The sequence below is a fragment of the Typopeltis vanoorti genome, chromosome 24 (assembly GCF_054136105.1).
Source record: "Typopeltis vanoorti isolate ZY-2024b chromosome 24, IOZ_Tvanoo_1.0, whole genome shotgun sequence".
NCBI classification, from domain to species: Eukaryota; Metazoa; Arthropoda; class Arachnida; order Uropygi; family Thelyphonidae; genus Typopeltis; species Typopeltis vanoorti.
Window position 1 is genome coordinate 74,681,702 of NC_143572.1, and position 16,539 is coordinate 74,698,240.

The 16,539-nt window shown below is 35.2% G+C and overlaps 1 protein-coding gene across 8 annotated transcripts in view; it reads left to right on the forward strand.

Annotated features, from left to right (window-relative positions):
* Positions 1-16,539, forward strand: part of ctrip (E3 ubiquitin-protein ligase ctrip) — an 817,513-nt gene that overhangs the window by 388,267 nt on the left and 412,707 nt on the right. The window lies entirely within an intron of this gene.

The following is a 16,539-nucleotide window of genomic DNA, read 5'->3' on the forward strand; positions in this document are numbered from 1 at the left end:
ATGGATGCCCCCATATTCTCTCCCCACCTTCCATATAATGACAAATTTCATGAGATATCCTATAACACCTATTCAAAAGTTTATAGACCTCTATCATATCACCCTCTTTCTCCTGTTAATCATAGTCTGTAATCCATATACTTGCAATCTGTCTTCATAATCTAAATCCCATAATCCGGATATAATCTTTGTAACCCTTCTTTGCACCCTTTCCACAGTTTCTTTATCCCCTTTGAACCCGGGAGACCAAATCTGTGCACAATAACTAGGTTTGTGGTCTTATCAAAGCCTTATAAAGAGGCAAAATTACTTCTTTCATAAAAAGGCAAAATGACTTCCTTATCTCCTTACATGTCAAGGTTCGCTTCAACATCGCAATTCTCTGAGTTGTATTTGCAACTTTTGCTGTGTGACCTTTGAACTTCAAATTCCTAACCACCAACACACCAAGATCCCTTGCCTCCTCAGTTTCTTGTAGCATAACTCAGCTAATGTAATATGCCACTGGAACTCTAATCATGCCAAAGTGCATAGCTTTACACTTACTAACATCAAACTGACAGGTATTTTTGTTTGCCCAAATTTCCAGCCTATTCAAATCATTTTATAAGTGCTGAATATCTTTGCCCTGCCTATCTTCGCATCATTGGCAAACAATTGCACATCTGATGTTAGATCCTGCCTGATGTTATTAATGTATGGATTGAACAATAATGGCCTAAGGATTGAACCCTGAGGCACACCACTTGTTAACCTTAAATCTGGCAGATTCACACCTACTGTACACCACTTTTTGATATCTGTCTGTCAGCCATCACCTGATCCAAGTCAAGACTGTATATTTCAATCCCATATTCTCCAGTTTATGCAACAGCCTTTCATGTGGTATCCTATCATATGCCTTAGAAAAATCCAACATTATCATAGTTTATCCATTCCTTTTATCCAACTCGACCATAATATTGTTATAAAATATGAGCAAATTGCTGAAACACGTCCTTCCTTTAGTACACCCATGCTGTTCCTTGTAGAGTATAGCATGTTTGTCTACCCATTTCTCTGTGCGAGTTCTTACCAACTTCTCTAAAATCTTCACTACCACACCATAGATACTGATAGGTCAGTAGTTAGACACATCAGTTTTTGCACCACCCTTGTACTGTCATACATTGCTTCCATTCCTGTGGTATCATTCCTGAGCTGAGACTCAAGTTATACAAATATGTATAACTTGTATAACATATGTATAACAAATATACACTTCACAACAAAAGGGTCTTACTATGGGTTCTGTTCATTTGAAAAGAAAATAGAATCATTTAAGAAGAAACCCAAGGAAATTACCATCCAAAATACAGTTGGGTTACATAGATGATATTTTCATCATTTGGGTGGGTTCATCAGAACGGCTAGCAGAATTCATTTTACCTGATTTAACAGAATTCTTTTTCTTGACATAATCCTGGAGACTGGGGTCACCAAACACATTTACAAAGTGTACAGAAAGCATTCCAACACTGGAAATTACCTCCATGCTACATCACACCATCACTCCTCATAAAAGGAATAATTAAAACATTAATGGCAAATTACACAACATTTCTAGCAACATATGTTGCTAGAAATGTTGTGTAATAGGTACCAGATAATTGACAGTCTTCCTATTCCTCCTCCCCACACAGTCACAAATGAACAATAATACAAAAGTGCAGTAGCTGTTCCTTGTCCAACATGTAACAGACAGATTTCTAAAATACTTTGATAATATGACATAAAAGTAGCTTTCATCCTACCATGTAAGATTTTTGTATCTCTCCAAACCACCTCATCTGCCTTCCCTTCAAGAAATTGTTAGGTTAGACAGGATGATCGAGAGAGAGAGAGAGAGAGAGCTGCATGTCAGTCCACATGTTAAAGCTATGCAATCAAAGAGCAAATCCAGATCAGCATGTCATACAACCAGTGAATGTCATCCTGTACTTTGGCTGAAAACATATGGCATATACAGACCACAACTACTTTGTCTGAAAGTTCAGAGAAGACATGCTACACACACATCCTAAGTGTATAGCTGAAAATTGTTTTGCAATCTAAAACTCATAAAGAATTATAAACCTAGAAGAAGATCATCCTAAGTCTGGTCATCTTTCATTAAAAATCTTATTCACACATGTTACCTTGGATATGACTGCATATTATGTTTTGAAATGTTATAGTTCCAGCTAAGTATGTATGGCATCGTGCATCTGTTACAAAATGATTTTTTCCTTTGTTAATTTTCTTCCTGTTAACTGTAATACATTAAATGTCTCTTGTCATTTAACATATATCTAAAACATTTCCAAACAAATGTACAAAAAAGTACATGAACTAGTAGTTATTTTCATCTCAGAATTATGCAGTCTTATATATTTATATCAAAACCATGCACGACAGCATTGGGTAAAAATTGAAATATGGTATGAGGGAAGGTTTCTCATTAATATGCTGTTATGTGAAAAAGAGAAGTAGAATAAGCACAAAGGACAGAAGTTATGTGGAATGAAGAAAGATGATGAGATGGTATAAAGAAGATATGGTAAATACCAGAACTCTTAAGAATTCTAGTAACCATAGAAATCTCAGAAGTGCAAACATTTAACAATATCATTATAACAAAGCTAGTTACTTATTAACTGAACTGCTTGACATTCAACAGTAAATTATCAACAATACCAACTATTAACAGCAAATAATACTATAATAATATTTTGTCATAATATGAGTAAAATGTTAATTCTAATTATATGAACTAGTCATTTCTACATTGACTGGTTACATACAAGTTCTTTAAGCAACCAACAGTTAGAGTTCTGACCAGATTACTGTCCTGAGCATCCTCTACTGCTTCATGCCATTTGTATGAAAGAGTAGTGGTCTTGGTAGATATTGTTAATCCATGTGATTCAGTGCATACCTTTTTTTTTTAACATCTTCTGGATCACTTAAAATTATCTTATTGACTAAGTGAATGTCCTGCACTCTGACAGTATGGTTGAACCATTGTGTCTTTTCCTTACACAGGATAGTGATAAGAGGTAGCTGGCCAGTAATCCTAGGGGTCAGCAAACTTTTCAGACTCGCGGGCCACATTAAACTTTTATTTTTAAGGATCGGGCTGCAAGCGTTTAATTAAAAGAAAATAGTGAATGAAAAAAAAAAATAAGTTATCAATTTTCATTATATCAATCTTGAAAAACACAGAAATATTTAAAGTACGAGATATGAAACAGCTAAAGGAAAACAATCACAAAAGTCACCGAAAAATTATTATTTTTCGGTGACTTTTGTGATTGTTTTCCTTTAGCTAAATTATCTAGATCCACTTTATAACCTGATGTGCAAATTCGAATCCAAGCATGCAAATACTCAGTCAGTTGAAAAGAAAATTTGTTTTTTCTAAAACTCATGGCAGAAAATGCTTGTTTGCAAATGTATGTGCTTCAATATGCGACTATCATCTTCTTTGCGAAACTGATTAATTCATCATACGGGCCACATGCCATCTAAGTATGGTCAACCTTTTATGGGCTGCCAAAAATGCACGTTTGGGCCGCTGGTTGCCGACCCTTGCCATATATGATTTTTCACAAAATCAAACCATATTGTTTTCAAAATACTCTTTAAACTGTTGACCAAAAGCATCAAATCTAGAGTTACCACTCTTACATACAGAGTGTCCATGTCTCAGTTCCATAACACAAAACAGAGAACTATACTGTTGTAAATTTTGTTTTTACTTTTATTCTGCTGTCTTTCCAAACCCTCCATGTTTTTGAACACTCCTGAAACCAATCCTAATCTTCTACCAACTTCATTCCTTACCTCCAATATTAGGTACATAGCTACCAAGATAATTAAAGTGAGAGACTTGTGCTATAGAACAGTGTTTCTCAACCTGTGGTCCGTGATGATGGGACAGGTGGTCCACAAGCAGACTTAAATTAATTAAGTATATATTTTTTAATTATCTAAACAAAACAAATTAAAATTGAATAAGTAAGTAAAAATTATTGAAATCAAATGGAGACTTGAAAAAAACAATAAATAGCATCAGAATGTTCAGAGGCAGAAGCAATAAAACTATATTGTTGCTCACTTCACCCCTTCTTTTATTATTCGTCATTCTGCTGCTGAATTTGTAGCGGCAGAATGAAGAATAATAAAAAAGGGGTGAAGTGAACAACAATATAGTTTTTTTGCTTCCGCCTTCCCTTGCTGTTTTGTCAGATTTGAAGTGGACATGTGTTATCCACATTTCAACCAAGGCTCAGTATATCTTCAGAAGTGCTAAGTGATACTTGGACAAAGTGTGTCATAAGATAACCCCAGTTATATATTTTTCGGAAACGTTTTTTAATAATGGAAAAGTGGCTTAGAACTAGGACTTTGGAAAGAAGAGCAAATGAAACAGGTGATGCTAACCCTAATTATGATACACGTATTGTAACAGCAAGTAAATCTGATACTATTAAAGTAGAAGAAACAAGCAGTTCAAAGAAAAAATACAGTAGGAAATATAACAGTTCATTATTTAAAGTAAAGAGCCAATAGGCTTCATTTCGGCGATGTAAAACTTTATTTAAATTAAGGGGATATTAAATCCCACATTGTTTTAAAACCGAATAAGAAACTCAAAGATTGGAATCAAAGAGTTTCATGCCGAATATAGTAATTATAAACATATCGGTGACTACTAGCATAAGCTAAAGCACGTAGTTCAAGTATGTAGTACAAGGCAACTCTTTGCAAAGGAGAAAGTTCTGATCACTATTCTTAGTATCTTCCATAATGTAAAACCCATCTCCTAGGAAATGTATGATGTTATACGTTATGGTGTGAGGTCACTACCCAGACCAGTTTCGATCTTTATTGAGATCTCATCAATGAGTAGATAGACCAAAGTATAATACTAAGGGTATAGCGAAAAGAACTTATTAAATACTCTATTATTATATACTCTGCTATACGAGTTGTCAAAAAGGTGCACCCGTAAATTATTTAAAGTAAAGAGCCAATAGGCTTCATTTCGGCGATGATACATCTCCTAGGAGATGGATTTTACATTATAGAAAATACTAAGAATAGCGATCAGAACTTTCTCCACCTTTGCATCGAGTTTCCCTAGTTTGTACTATGTACTTGAGTTTCTTATTCGGTTTTAAAACAATGTGGAATTTAACATCCCCTTAATTTAAATAATGTTTTACATCACCGCAATGAAGCCTATTGGCTTTTTTCTTTAAATAATTTATGGGTGCACCTTTTTGACAACTCGTATAGCAGAGTATATAAGTTCTTTTCACTATACCCTTAGTATTATACTTTGGTCTAGCTACTCACTGATGAGATCTCGATAAAGATCGAAACCGGTCTGGGTAGTGACCCCCTACCATAATGTATAACATCACCCATCTCCTAGGAGATGGGTTTTACATTATGGAAAATACTAAGAATAGCGATCAGAACTTTCTCCACCTTTACAATGAGTTGCCCTAGTTTGTACTATGTACTTGAACTACTACATGCTTTAGTTTACTCTAGTAGTCACCGATATGTTTATAGTTACTATATTTGGCATGAAACTCTTTGATTCTGATCTTTGAGTTTCTTATTCGGTTTTAAAACAATGTGGGATTTAATATCCCCTTAATTTAAATAATAACAGTTCACATTTGGAATTCTGGTTTACTTGGCATGGAGATGAAAGTGAACAGCAACCTCGTGTTTTGTGTTATGAAGTGTTGTCGAACGAGTGCATGAAACCTGCGAAACTTGACATTTAGAAACTAAACATTGTGATGTGAAAAATAAGCCAATTGAATTTTTTCAGCAATGCTTAGGGACATTAAATCATGGGGAAAATATAGTTTTAACCATGGGTTCCATTAATAGCAAGGCACTGGAAGTATCCCACTCTTAAGTTTGTGCATAGTGAAAACAGGGAAACCTCATTCTATCAGGGAAAATTTGCTACTTCCAGCTATAAAAGATGTGGTAAAAACTATGTTTGGCAACAAGTTACTAAAAGATGTTGATTTGATTCCTCTTTCAAATGACTGTAGGTCGCAGAATTAATGATATGACAGGTGACATAGAATCTCAGTTAATCGAAAGAGTTAATAAGAGCCCTTATTATGCGTTACAAATATATGAGACTACTGATGTTACAAATAATGCGCAATTAATATGCTACGTAAGATATGCGGATGATAACATTCATGATGTTATTCTGTTTTGTAGAATTTTGCAATCCTGAACAGCTGGAGAAGAAATATTTCACACTCTCAACAATTACCTAATGCACGAAGGGATCCAGTGGGGAAAATGTGTAGGTTTCTGTTCAGATGGAGCTCATGCCCTTACAGGCAGGCATAGTGGAGTTGTTTCTATGGTCAAGGAAGTAGCTCCGGATATGAATTGTGAAAGCGTTAGCCTCCAAAGCAATGCCACGAGAATTTAAAACTGTGCTATACAACACTGTAAAGCTAGTTAATTTTATTAAAGCTCGGCTGTTAATAACAGGTTATTTGCAGTACTCTGCGATTAAATGAACAGTGAATATATACAACTTTTGCTTCATTCTGAAATTTGCTGGCTTTCCAGGGGTAAAGTATTAACAAGGTTATTTCAATTAAGGCACAGGCACAAAGTTTTATTATTTGTAAATAAACATAATTCTGATTTTGCATCACTCCTTGTTGACGAAGCATGTTATCAACACTATTCTATCTTTCAGACATTTTTTTTGAAATTAAATGAATTAAATCTCTCCCTTCCAGGAAATTCTTTAATTGTTCTTGATGCCTATGACAAAATAAATGCATTAGAGAAAAAACTAGTTTAATGGATTAATTATCTAAAAGACAGCAATTTGCACCTTTTCCAACATTGGAATCCTTTTTAGTGGAAAATGATATTTTTGTTGATTCTGAGTTTGTGACCACCTCAAAAATCTGAAATGGAATTTTGAAACATATTTTCCAAATAACTTTTATAAGAAATTTCTGTGGGTTCGCGATCCATTTCAGGCTAGCAGTCATGAGAATTCGATAGAAGAAAATGTTCTTCTTTTGCCTGCTTTATTTTTTCCTTTAGGTGTTTAGCAAAATTTTTGTAGTCGTGTTCAAGCATTAAATTTTAGGGATTTTTCCCATGCTTATGATAGAGCTTCTTGCTTGTCCTTATCATATTTTTTAGTTCATCTGTTATCCAGTGTGTGTGTAAGAAATTTCTATGGGTTCGCGATCCATTTCAGGCTAGCAGTCATGAGAACGACCTTTCATTATCGAAAGAAGAACAGTTAATTGAGCTTTCAAATTGACAGTGGACTTAAAATGTTATTTTTCTTGCTTTTCTGTTTGCAAAATTGTCGATGACATTGTCGAAGTCTATTTCATCACTCGTTTTGGATGATTTTGGATCTCGCCTTCAGTGAGAAGTGAATTTCCTGAATTATCTGAAGAAGCATTGAAATCGTCATGCAGTTTTCTACAACCTATCTTTGTGAGAAAGGATTTTCATTGCTCCTTCAAATAAAAACAAAATACAGAAATCGTCTTAGTGTGTGTGTGCCAATCTTCGACTGAAGTTGACCAATATTGAGCCAGATATCCAGCAACTCTGCAAGGGCCGAGTAGCTCAACCATCTCATTAAAAGTTAGTAGTAGTAACATAATTATATCATTATTTATTTGTTTATTAAAAATTAAAACTTTATTCAATGACGATACACTTTTAATCATTTACTTCCAATTTAATTAATTGTTTCCACATGTATTCAAAACAGCTTTTAGATTTATTATGTTATAAATGGCACAGTTTTTCCAAAATGTTGGTAATTCCTACATAGGTTTTTAAAAAAATTACAAAAAGTCAAAATGATGTATAGGGAAATAAATTAAAAACACTGTTTTTTGAAGTAAAACTTTAATTCCAACATTCTAAAATGTTATTTTTTTGCTTTTCTCTTTGCAAAATTGTCCAAGTCTATTTCATCACTCAGTTGCTGTTTTATAGAGAGTATGGCAAGATTTCTTAAACTCCAAAAAAGTGCTGCTCAAGGTGCCCCTTCCCCCACCCTAGCAACTCCTCTGTACCTTAGTGTTTCGTAGAATTGTTTTAGGCATTTTACTGGTCCTTGGGCTTAGAAAGGTTGAGAAATGCTGCTATAGAATATCCTTCAAGAAAGACAGTTAGTTCATCTTTATCAATTACTCTGTTTTCTCACAATCAACAAATTCCTGATATGTACTATCAAGATATTATGATCTACTACATGAAAAAGTTATTTACTAACATTACTAACTTTCATTCAACAGTTTTTCTTCCAAATTAATCTGTTAACTGTCAAAGATAACAGAATTATTTATTTTTATGTATGTTTCTGTCTTCTAAGGCACTTTTTACTATATCAAGCCACTTCTTGATCTTCCTTTTGGACTTTTTCCTGCCAATTTGGCAATGAACACTTACTTTGTTAATCTTTCCTCTCCTATTCTGTTTAAGTGACCATACTATCTAAGATTAGCTCTGCCAAAACATTCCTGAATGCTAACAATGGCAAGTTCTTTCCTCATATCCTCATTTTTAATGTGATATTGCCATTGATACATCTGTTCACTCCACTAATCTTTCTCTGAATCTCATACCAGTCTTTCATCAAGTGTTTTATTTCTAACTGAGCTCTTGGTTATAAGTTAAAATTGGTTTGAACACTATATTGTATACAGCTAATTTTTGACTAATTTCTTTCTTATTCCATATAAATTTATTCAGCTGACTTCCTACCATATCAGCTTTACTAATTCTGTTGTTTATTTCCCTATTTAATTTACCATCTTCACTAAAAATTGTGCATAAATAGCTGAAATAGTTTACTTGTTCTATAGGTTCTCCATTCAGGATACAGTTGATGTTTTCAGTGTTTCTACCTATTTTCATTGTCTTTGTCTTTTTATTGCTGATTTTCATTACCAAAATTATAACAGTTATTCAATTTTGTCATAGAACCTTTTGATTTATTCAGAAGTATAGCATGATCTGCATAAAGTAAAGACCTAAGATTAACATTTCCAATTTTGATATCAGATTTAATACCATTTTTCATCATAATGTGATGCATGTAGATAATGAATAACAGTAGAGATAATGTGCACTCTTGTCACACACCTGATTTAACATGAAACCATCTTCCTCTACCTCCATCAATTCTAACTACTGACTTACAGATTAAATAGAGACTATGTATTTCTCAGTATAATGTCCCATTTACACTATACAACTTTAGTGTTCTGAAGAACTTTCCTCTTGGCACCTTGTTATATTCCCAAATTTTCTCAAGAATTTGTCTGAAAGTGAAATAGTTTTGTCAGTGTCGTTAATCAAATGTATATACGTATATATTCACAAATAATTGTACATACCTTTTTAATATTTATGTATTTTTTGCCTATCCTCCATCCATTACTTTTATCTATCATCATCATCATCATCAAATTCCTGCCATGTACCCTCAAAGGGTGTACAGGATATGACAGTACTACATGAAAAAATTACATCATTACTAACTTCCTGTCTACAATTTTCCTCCAAATCAGTCTGTTACTTGTCAAGACTCCAACATTATCAGATCTTATATTTCTATCGTCTAAGGCACTTTGTACCGTATCAATCCACCTATATCTTGGTCTTCCTCTGGGTCGTTTTCCTGCCAACCTGGCAGAGAACACTTGTTTTGCTAATCTTTCCTCTCCCATTCTATTTAAGTGACCATACCATCTGAGATTAGCTCTGCTAACGCATTCCTGGATGCTGAAAATGTCAAGTTCTTTCCTAATATCCTCATTTTTAATATGATATTGCCATTGATGCCATTTGTTCACGCCTCTAATCTTTCTCAGGACTCTCATATCTGCGGTCTCTAGTCTTTGGTCAAGTGTTTTACTTCTGACCCAGCTCTCAGATCCTAAAATTGGTTTGAACACAGTCTTGTATACAGCTAATTTAGTGTTCCGACTAATTTCTTTCTTATTCCATATGAATTTATTCAATTGACTTCCTACCATACCAGCTTTGCTGATTCTGTTGTCTATTTCTATATTTAGTTTACCATCTTCAGTAAAAATTGTGCCTAAGTAGCTGAAATGTTTTACTTGTTCCACAGGTTCTCCATTCACAACACAGTTGACATTTTCAATGATTCTGCCTATTTTCATTGTCTTTGTCTTTTTATTGCTGACCTTCATACCATATCTATTACAACAGCTATTCAATTTAGTCAGAGAGTCTTGCAGACTTGTAGCGGATTTATTTAGAAGTATAACATCATCCGCATAAAGCAAAGAGCTGACATTAACATCTCCAATTTTGATATCATGTTTAATACCACTTTCCTTCATAATGTGATCCATATAGATAATGAATAACAGAGGGGATAATGTACATCCTTGTCTCACACCAGATTTAACATTAAACCATCTTCCTGTACTTCAATTCTAACTGCTGACTCACAACTCAAATAAAGACTAAGTATTGCTTGATATAATGCCCCATTGACACCATATAACTGCAGCTTATTGAATAGCTTCTCTCTTGGCACCTTGACATATGCCTTTTCCAAATCGACAAAACTTAAATACAGATCTTTCTTATATTCCCATGCTTTCTCGACTATTTGTCATAAAGTGAAGATCTGATCCTGACAGCCTCTATTTGGGCTGAATCCAGCTTGTTCTTCACTAAGCTTTTCTTCCACAATTCTTCTCAACCGTTTCTCAAGTATACTTGCATAGATCTTGCCAGGAACACTCAGTAGGGAAATACCTCTGTAATTCTCACATTCAGTTTTATTTCCCTTTTTATATATGGGTACTATGAGAGCTCTACTCCAATCATCGGGAATTCGTCCCTCTGTCCAGGCTTTCTGAACTATGCAGTGCAGCCACTGTAAGACTTTTATACCACCATACTTCAGCATTTCTGGTCGAATATCATCTACTCCTGCTGCCTTTCCACATTTCAAGCCTTTGATGGCTTTTTCTACTTCAAGTATGGATATGTATTCCTGACTGCATGCCTGGTCAGTGTTTTTTATCACTGTGCTGTCATCACTGCTTGTTTCATTTAGCAGTTTTTCAAAGTAATTACTCCATACTTCAAGGATATCTTTTTCTCCTGTTTTCATTTCACCTTTATCATCTCTAATTCCTTTTACAGCACTCTTTCCTCCATTCCTAAGCTTCTTCAACAACCTCCAGAATATTTTGCCACCTTCTTGGTATTTATTTTCTATATTCTTGCCAAAGTCCTCCCATGACTTTTGTTTAGCTAGTTTTACACACTGTTTAGCTTTCTTACATTTGTCTCTATATTCTGTAAGAGTAAAAGCTGACCTATTTGCCAGGAACTTTTGATATGCTTTCTTCTTTTCCTTCACTGCCTCTAACTTCCTGTGTCCACCAGGGAGTTCTGATTTTTTTATCTTTGCACACCACCTCACCACATGCCTCTCTGGCAGAATCAATCAATGTTTCCTTCAGAGTTTGCCACTGAATCTCCAAGGTTTGATTCTTGTTCTCTAACTCTTTCATTTTCTTTTCAATAATATTTCTGTATTTTAGTCTACAGTTTACATCTGAGAGCTGCTCAACTTTTATTCGCTTTAAAACTTTCTTACATGTTATTCTTTTCAATATGAAATTCATTTTTATCCTGCTCAAGACTAAATAGTGATCACTTCCAATTTCAAATCCTCTGTACACTCTGGTGTCCTGCACCAGGGAGAAAACATCACTATCAACAATAACATAGTCAATGAGACTTTTCTTATTCCTAGCTTCTTCTCTCCATGTGAATTTGTGCACATTTTTATGTTGGAACATGGTGTTAGTAATAACCAGTCCATGTCCTGAGCAGAAATCCAACAGATATTTGCCATTATTATTAGTTTTGCTCTTTTCTCCAAATTTTCCCAAAATATTTTTGTATGTCTCACAATCATTTCTTACTCTACTATTTAGATCCCCAACAAGGACCAACTTTTCCTTTTTCATTGTGTCAGTTGCTTTTTCTAAAGCCTCAAAAAATTCCTCCACTTCTACCTTAGTAGAACCTTCTGTGGGACCATAGGCACAAATAAGTCTCATTGTCCTGTTCCCCATTCTCATATTTGCCCACATTACTCTACTTGAAACTGACTGCCATTCAAGAAGATTAGCCTCGTATTTTGTGTTGAATACTATGGCTACTCCTTCTTTTCCTTGATTGTTATTGCCTGAATATAACATTTTGTATTTATTGCTCAGAAAGATCTCACCAGTTTTGGTCTTTTTTGTTTCAGTCACCCCTATTATGTCGATCTGGTACTTATCTAATTCCTCAGCTAGCTCCATTTCTTTGCCATTCAGGCTTCTTACGTTGATAGTACCGATCTTTAACTCTGGTGATGTTGAGTTGGGGTTTGTTTTCAGATTTGTTCCAGTAGCTGACTTTTCGTTGTTCGCCCTTGTTCCCTGGCGAAAACAACGGGGGCCTTGTTTAACCAGGCGACGCCCCAGCCGGCATGAAATTTTGTCATGTTGTACCATCATTTTTTATTTTGGTTTAACCAATAAGAATACAATTTGGTCGGCTAAATCCCAAATTGCCAGCCCATCCTCGTTCGTTCAGTATCAAAGTAGATACCCAACAGGGTGCACCACGAGAAGGTGAGGATTGGACATTAGGTCAGAAGCCCTGGTCGGTTCTCCGCATTCCTTTAAAGGCTATGTGGAGGTCTCCTCTCAGTTATACAGCTTTGACCCTTAAGCACCCCACTTTTATCTATTTCATTCTTAAAACTATTCACACTTACTGTATCAACAACACTTATGGAAAAACCATTCCATAAATTTTCCACCCTACAGTAAAAGAATGCACCACTTTATACTTTGTCTTCATTATCTTTTTATTATACTATTAAGTAGGCCCAAGCTCAGCTAGAGCTGGATATCTGTATTGTATTTTATTCTTATTATTATTATTGTGTGATACATCCAGGGAGTCCAAAGACTCATCGAGGAAGGACACCTACTCTACATCCCTCTGTCTCCACCACTCAATCCACCAACTACACCAATGCCATCTACTGCCTACCACCCCACTAGTATTTCCAGACAATCACAAATATCCATGCCCACGGTGGAATTCGAACCTGCTGGAGAGCGGATGCTCTAACCGCTCGGCCAACGAGGCTAGCCATTTGTTATGAACTAATTTATAAACTTCATTAACCTTCTTATCCTGTTAGTTGAGCTGAATAAATGCAGCAATAATCCAAGGTTGGCCTAACCATAAATATGAACGGGGATGGTGTGATTTTCTTTTCTTGACTACTTGTATAATAAATAAATCATGTTTGCGAGACACACGCATTGTCTCACACAAACCTAATTTTGTATGAATTTGAACTCAGTTAAAACCTAGTCTGTTACCTTCATATTGCTTACCAATTGTATCCCTGAAGATGCCGAGAGCAAAAAATCGGTAGGACGAAAAATTAAAACTCACTCGACTAACATTCATAAAAAAAGTTACTGTATCAACAACACTTATGGAAAAACCATTCCATAAATTTTCCACCCTACAGTAAAAGAATGCACCGCTTTATACTTTGTCTTCATTATCTTTTTATTATACCATTAAGTAGGCCCAAACTCAGCTAGAGTTCTTTATTAACAGTAACATGGTAATTCTTTATTAACAGTAACACAATAACTTTAGCAACATGCGAGTTTTCCCAGAAATAATATACATAAAAAAAGTGTTATTATGTACAAGGATGTTGTTAACAGGTGAAACCTCTTTAATTAAGCCATTTCTACTATTTTTTATATTTATGTTTTCAGAGGCAAATGTCAACAGCTAATGTTTATCCATAGTAAGCAAGATCACAAGTATGGGGCACTTGATACAATTCTGGATGTGATAAAGGAGAGAGTTTGTTCTTAGGCGAACATATGAGAGTTGCCAATTTCATATATGGTTTAAATATGCTGATGTGTGCTTAAGGGTCAAAGCTGTATAACTGAGAGGAGACCTCCACATAGCCTTTAAAGGAATGCGGAGAACCGACCAGGCCTTCTGACCTAATGTCCAATCCTCACCTTCTTGTGGTGCACCCTGTTGGGTATCTACCTGGATACTGAACGAACGAGGATGGACTGGTAATTTGGGATTTAGCCGACCAAATTGTATTCTTATTGGCTTAAACCAATATACAAAATGATGGTACAACATGACAAAATTTCATGCCGGTTGGGGCGTCACCCGGTTAAACAAGTATCCCATTGTTTTCGCCATGGAACCAGGGTGAACAGCGAAAAGTCAGCTACTGGAACAATTCTGAAAACACACCCCAACTCAGCATCACCATAGTTAAAGATCGGTACCATCAACATAAGAAGCCTGAATGGCAAAGAAATGGAGCTAGCTGAGGAATTCAATAAGTACCAGATTGACATAATAGGGGTGACTGAATCAAAAGAGACAAAAACTGATGAGATCTTTCTGAGCAATATATACAAAATGTTATATTCAGGAAATGACAATCAAGTTAAAGAAGGAGTGGCCATAGTATTCAACACAAAATGCGAGGCTAATCTTCTTGAATGGTAGGCAGTTCTCAAGTAGAGTAATGTGGGCAAATATCAGAATGGGGAATTGGACAATGAGACTTATTTCTGCCTATGGTCCCAAAGAAGGTTCTACTAAGGTAGAGGTCGAGGAATTTTGTGATGCTTTAGCAGAAGCAACTGACACAATGAAAAAGGAAAAGTTGGTCCTTGTTGGAGATTTAAATAGCAGAGTAGGAAATGATTGTGAGACATACAAAGATATTTTGGGAAAATTTGGAGAAAAGAGCAAAGCTAATAATAATGACAAATACCTGTTGGATTTCTGCTCAGGAAATGGACTGGTTATTACTAACACCATGTTCCAACATAAAAATGTGCACAAATTCACATGAAGAGAAGAGGCAAGGAATAAGAAAAGTCTCATTGACTATGTTATTTTTGATAATGATGTTTTCTGTCTGGTTCAGGACACCAGAGTGTACAGAGGATTTGAAATTGGAAGTGATCACTATTTAGTCTTGAACAGGATAAAATTGAATTTCATATTGAAAAGAATAACATGTAAGAAAGTTTTAAAGAGAATAAAGTTGAGCAGCTGTCAGATGTGAACTGTAGACTAAAATACACAAAGATTATTGAAGAAAAAATGAAAGAGTTTGAAAACAGGAACCAAACCTTGGAGATTCAGTGGCAAGCTTTGAAGAAAAACCCTGATTGATTCAGTCAGAGAGGCATGTGGTGATCTGCAAGGATAGTAAAATCAGAACTCCATGATGGACACGGGAAGTTAAAGAGGCAGTGAAGTAAAAGAAGAAAGCATATCAAAAGTTCCTGGCAAATAAGTCAGCTTTTGCTCTTAGAACATACAGAGACAAATGTAAGAAAGCAAATCATTGTATACAACCTAAACAAAAAAAGTCATGAGAGGACTTTGGCAAGAACATAAAAATAAATATCAAGAAGGTGGTAAGATATTCTGGAGGTTGTTGAAGAAGCTTAGAAATGGAGGAAAGAGTGCTTTAAAAGGAGTTTGAGATGATAAAGTTGACATGAAATTGAGAGAAAAGATATCCTTGAAGTAAGGAATAATTACTTCGAAAAATTGTTAATGAAACAAGCAGTGATAGCACAGTGGTAAAAAAACACTCAACAGGCATACAGTCAGGAATATATATCCATATTTGAAGTAGAAAAAGCCATCGAAAGCCTGAAATGTGGAAAGGCAGCAGGAGTAGATGATATTCGACCAGAAATGCTGAAGTATGGTGAAATAAGAGTCTTACAGTGGCTGCACTGCATAGTTCAGAAAGCCTGGACAGAGGTATGAATTCCTGGTGATTGCAGTAGAGCTCTAATAGTACCATATATAAAAAGGGAAATAAAACTGAATGTGGGAATTACAGAGGTATTTCCCTACTGAGTGTTCCTGGCAAGATCTATGCAAGTATACTAGAGAAATGGTTGAGAAGAATTGTGGAAGAAAATTTGTGAAGAACAAGCTGGATTCATTCCAAACAGAGGCGCCAGGATCAGATGTTCACTTTTCACAAATAGTTGAGAAAGCATGGGAATATAACAAAGATCTGTATTTAAGTTTTGTTGATCTGGAAAAGGCATATTAGAAGGTGACAAGTGAGAAGCTATTCAATACGCTACTGTTATATGGTGTCAATGGGGCATTATATCAAGCAATACTTTGTCTTTATTTGAGTTGTAAGTCAGCAGTTAGAATTGAAGGAAGTACAGGAAGATGGTTTAATGTTAAATCTGGTGTGAGACAAGGATGTAAATTATCCCCTCTGTTATTCATTATTTATATGGATCACTTTATGAAGGAAAGTGGTATTAAACATGATATCAGAATTAGAGATGTTAATGTCAGCTC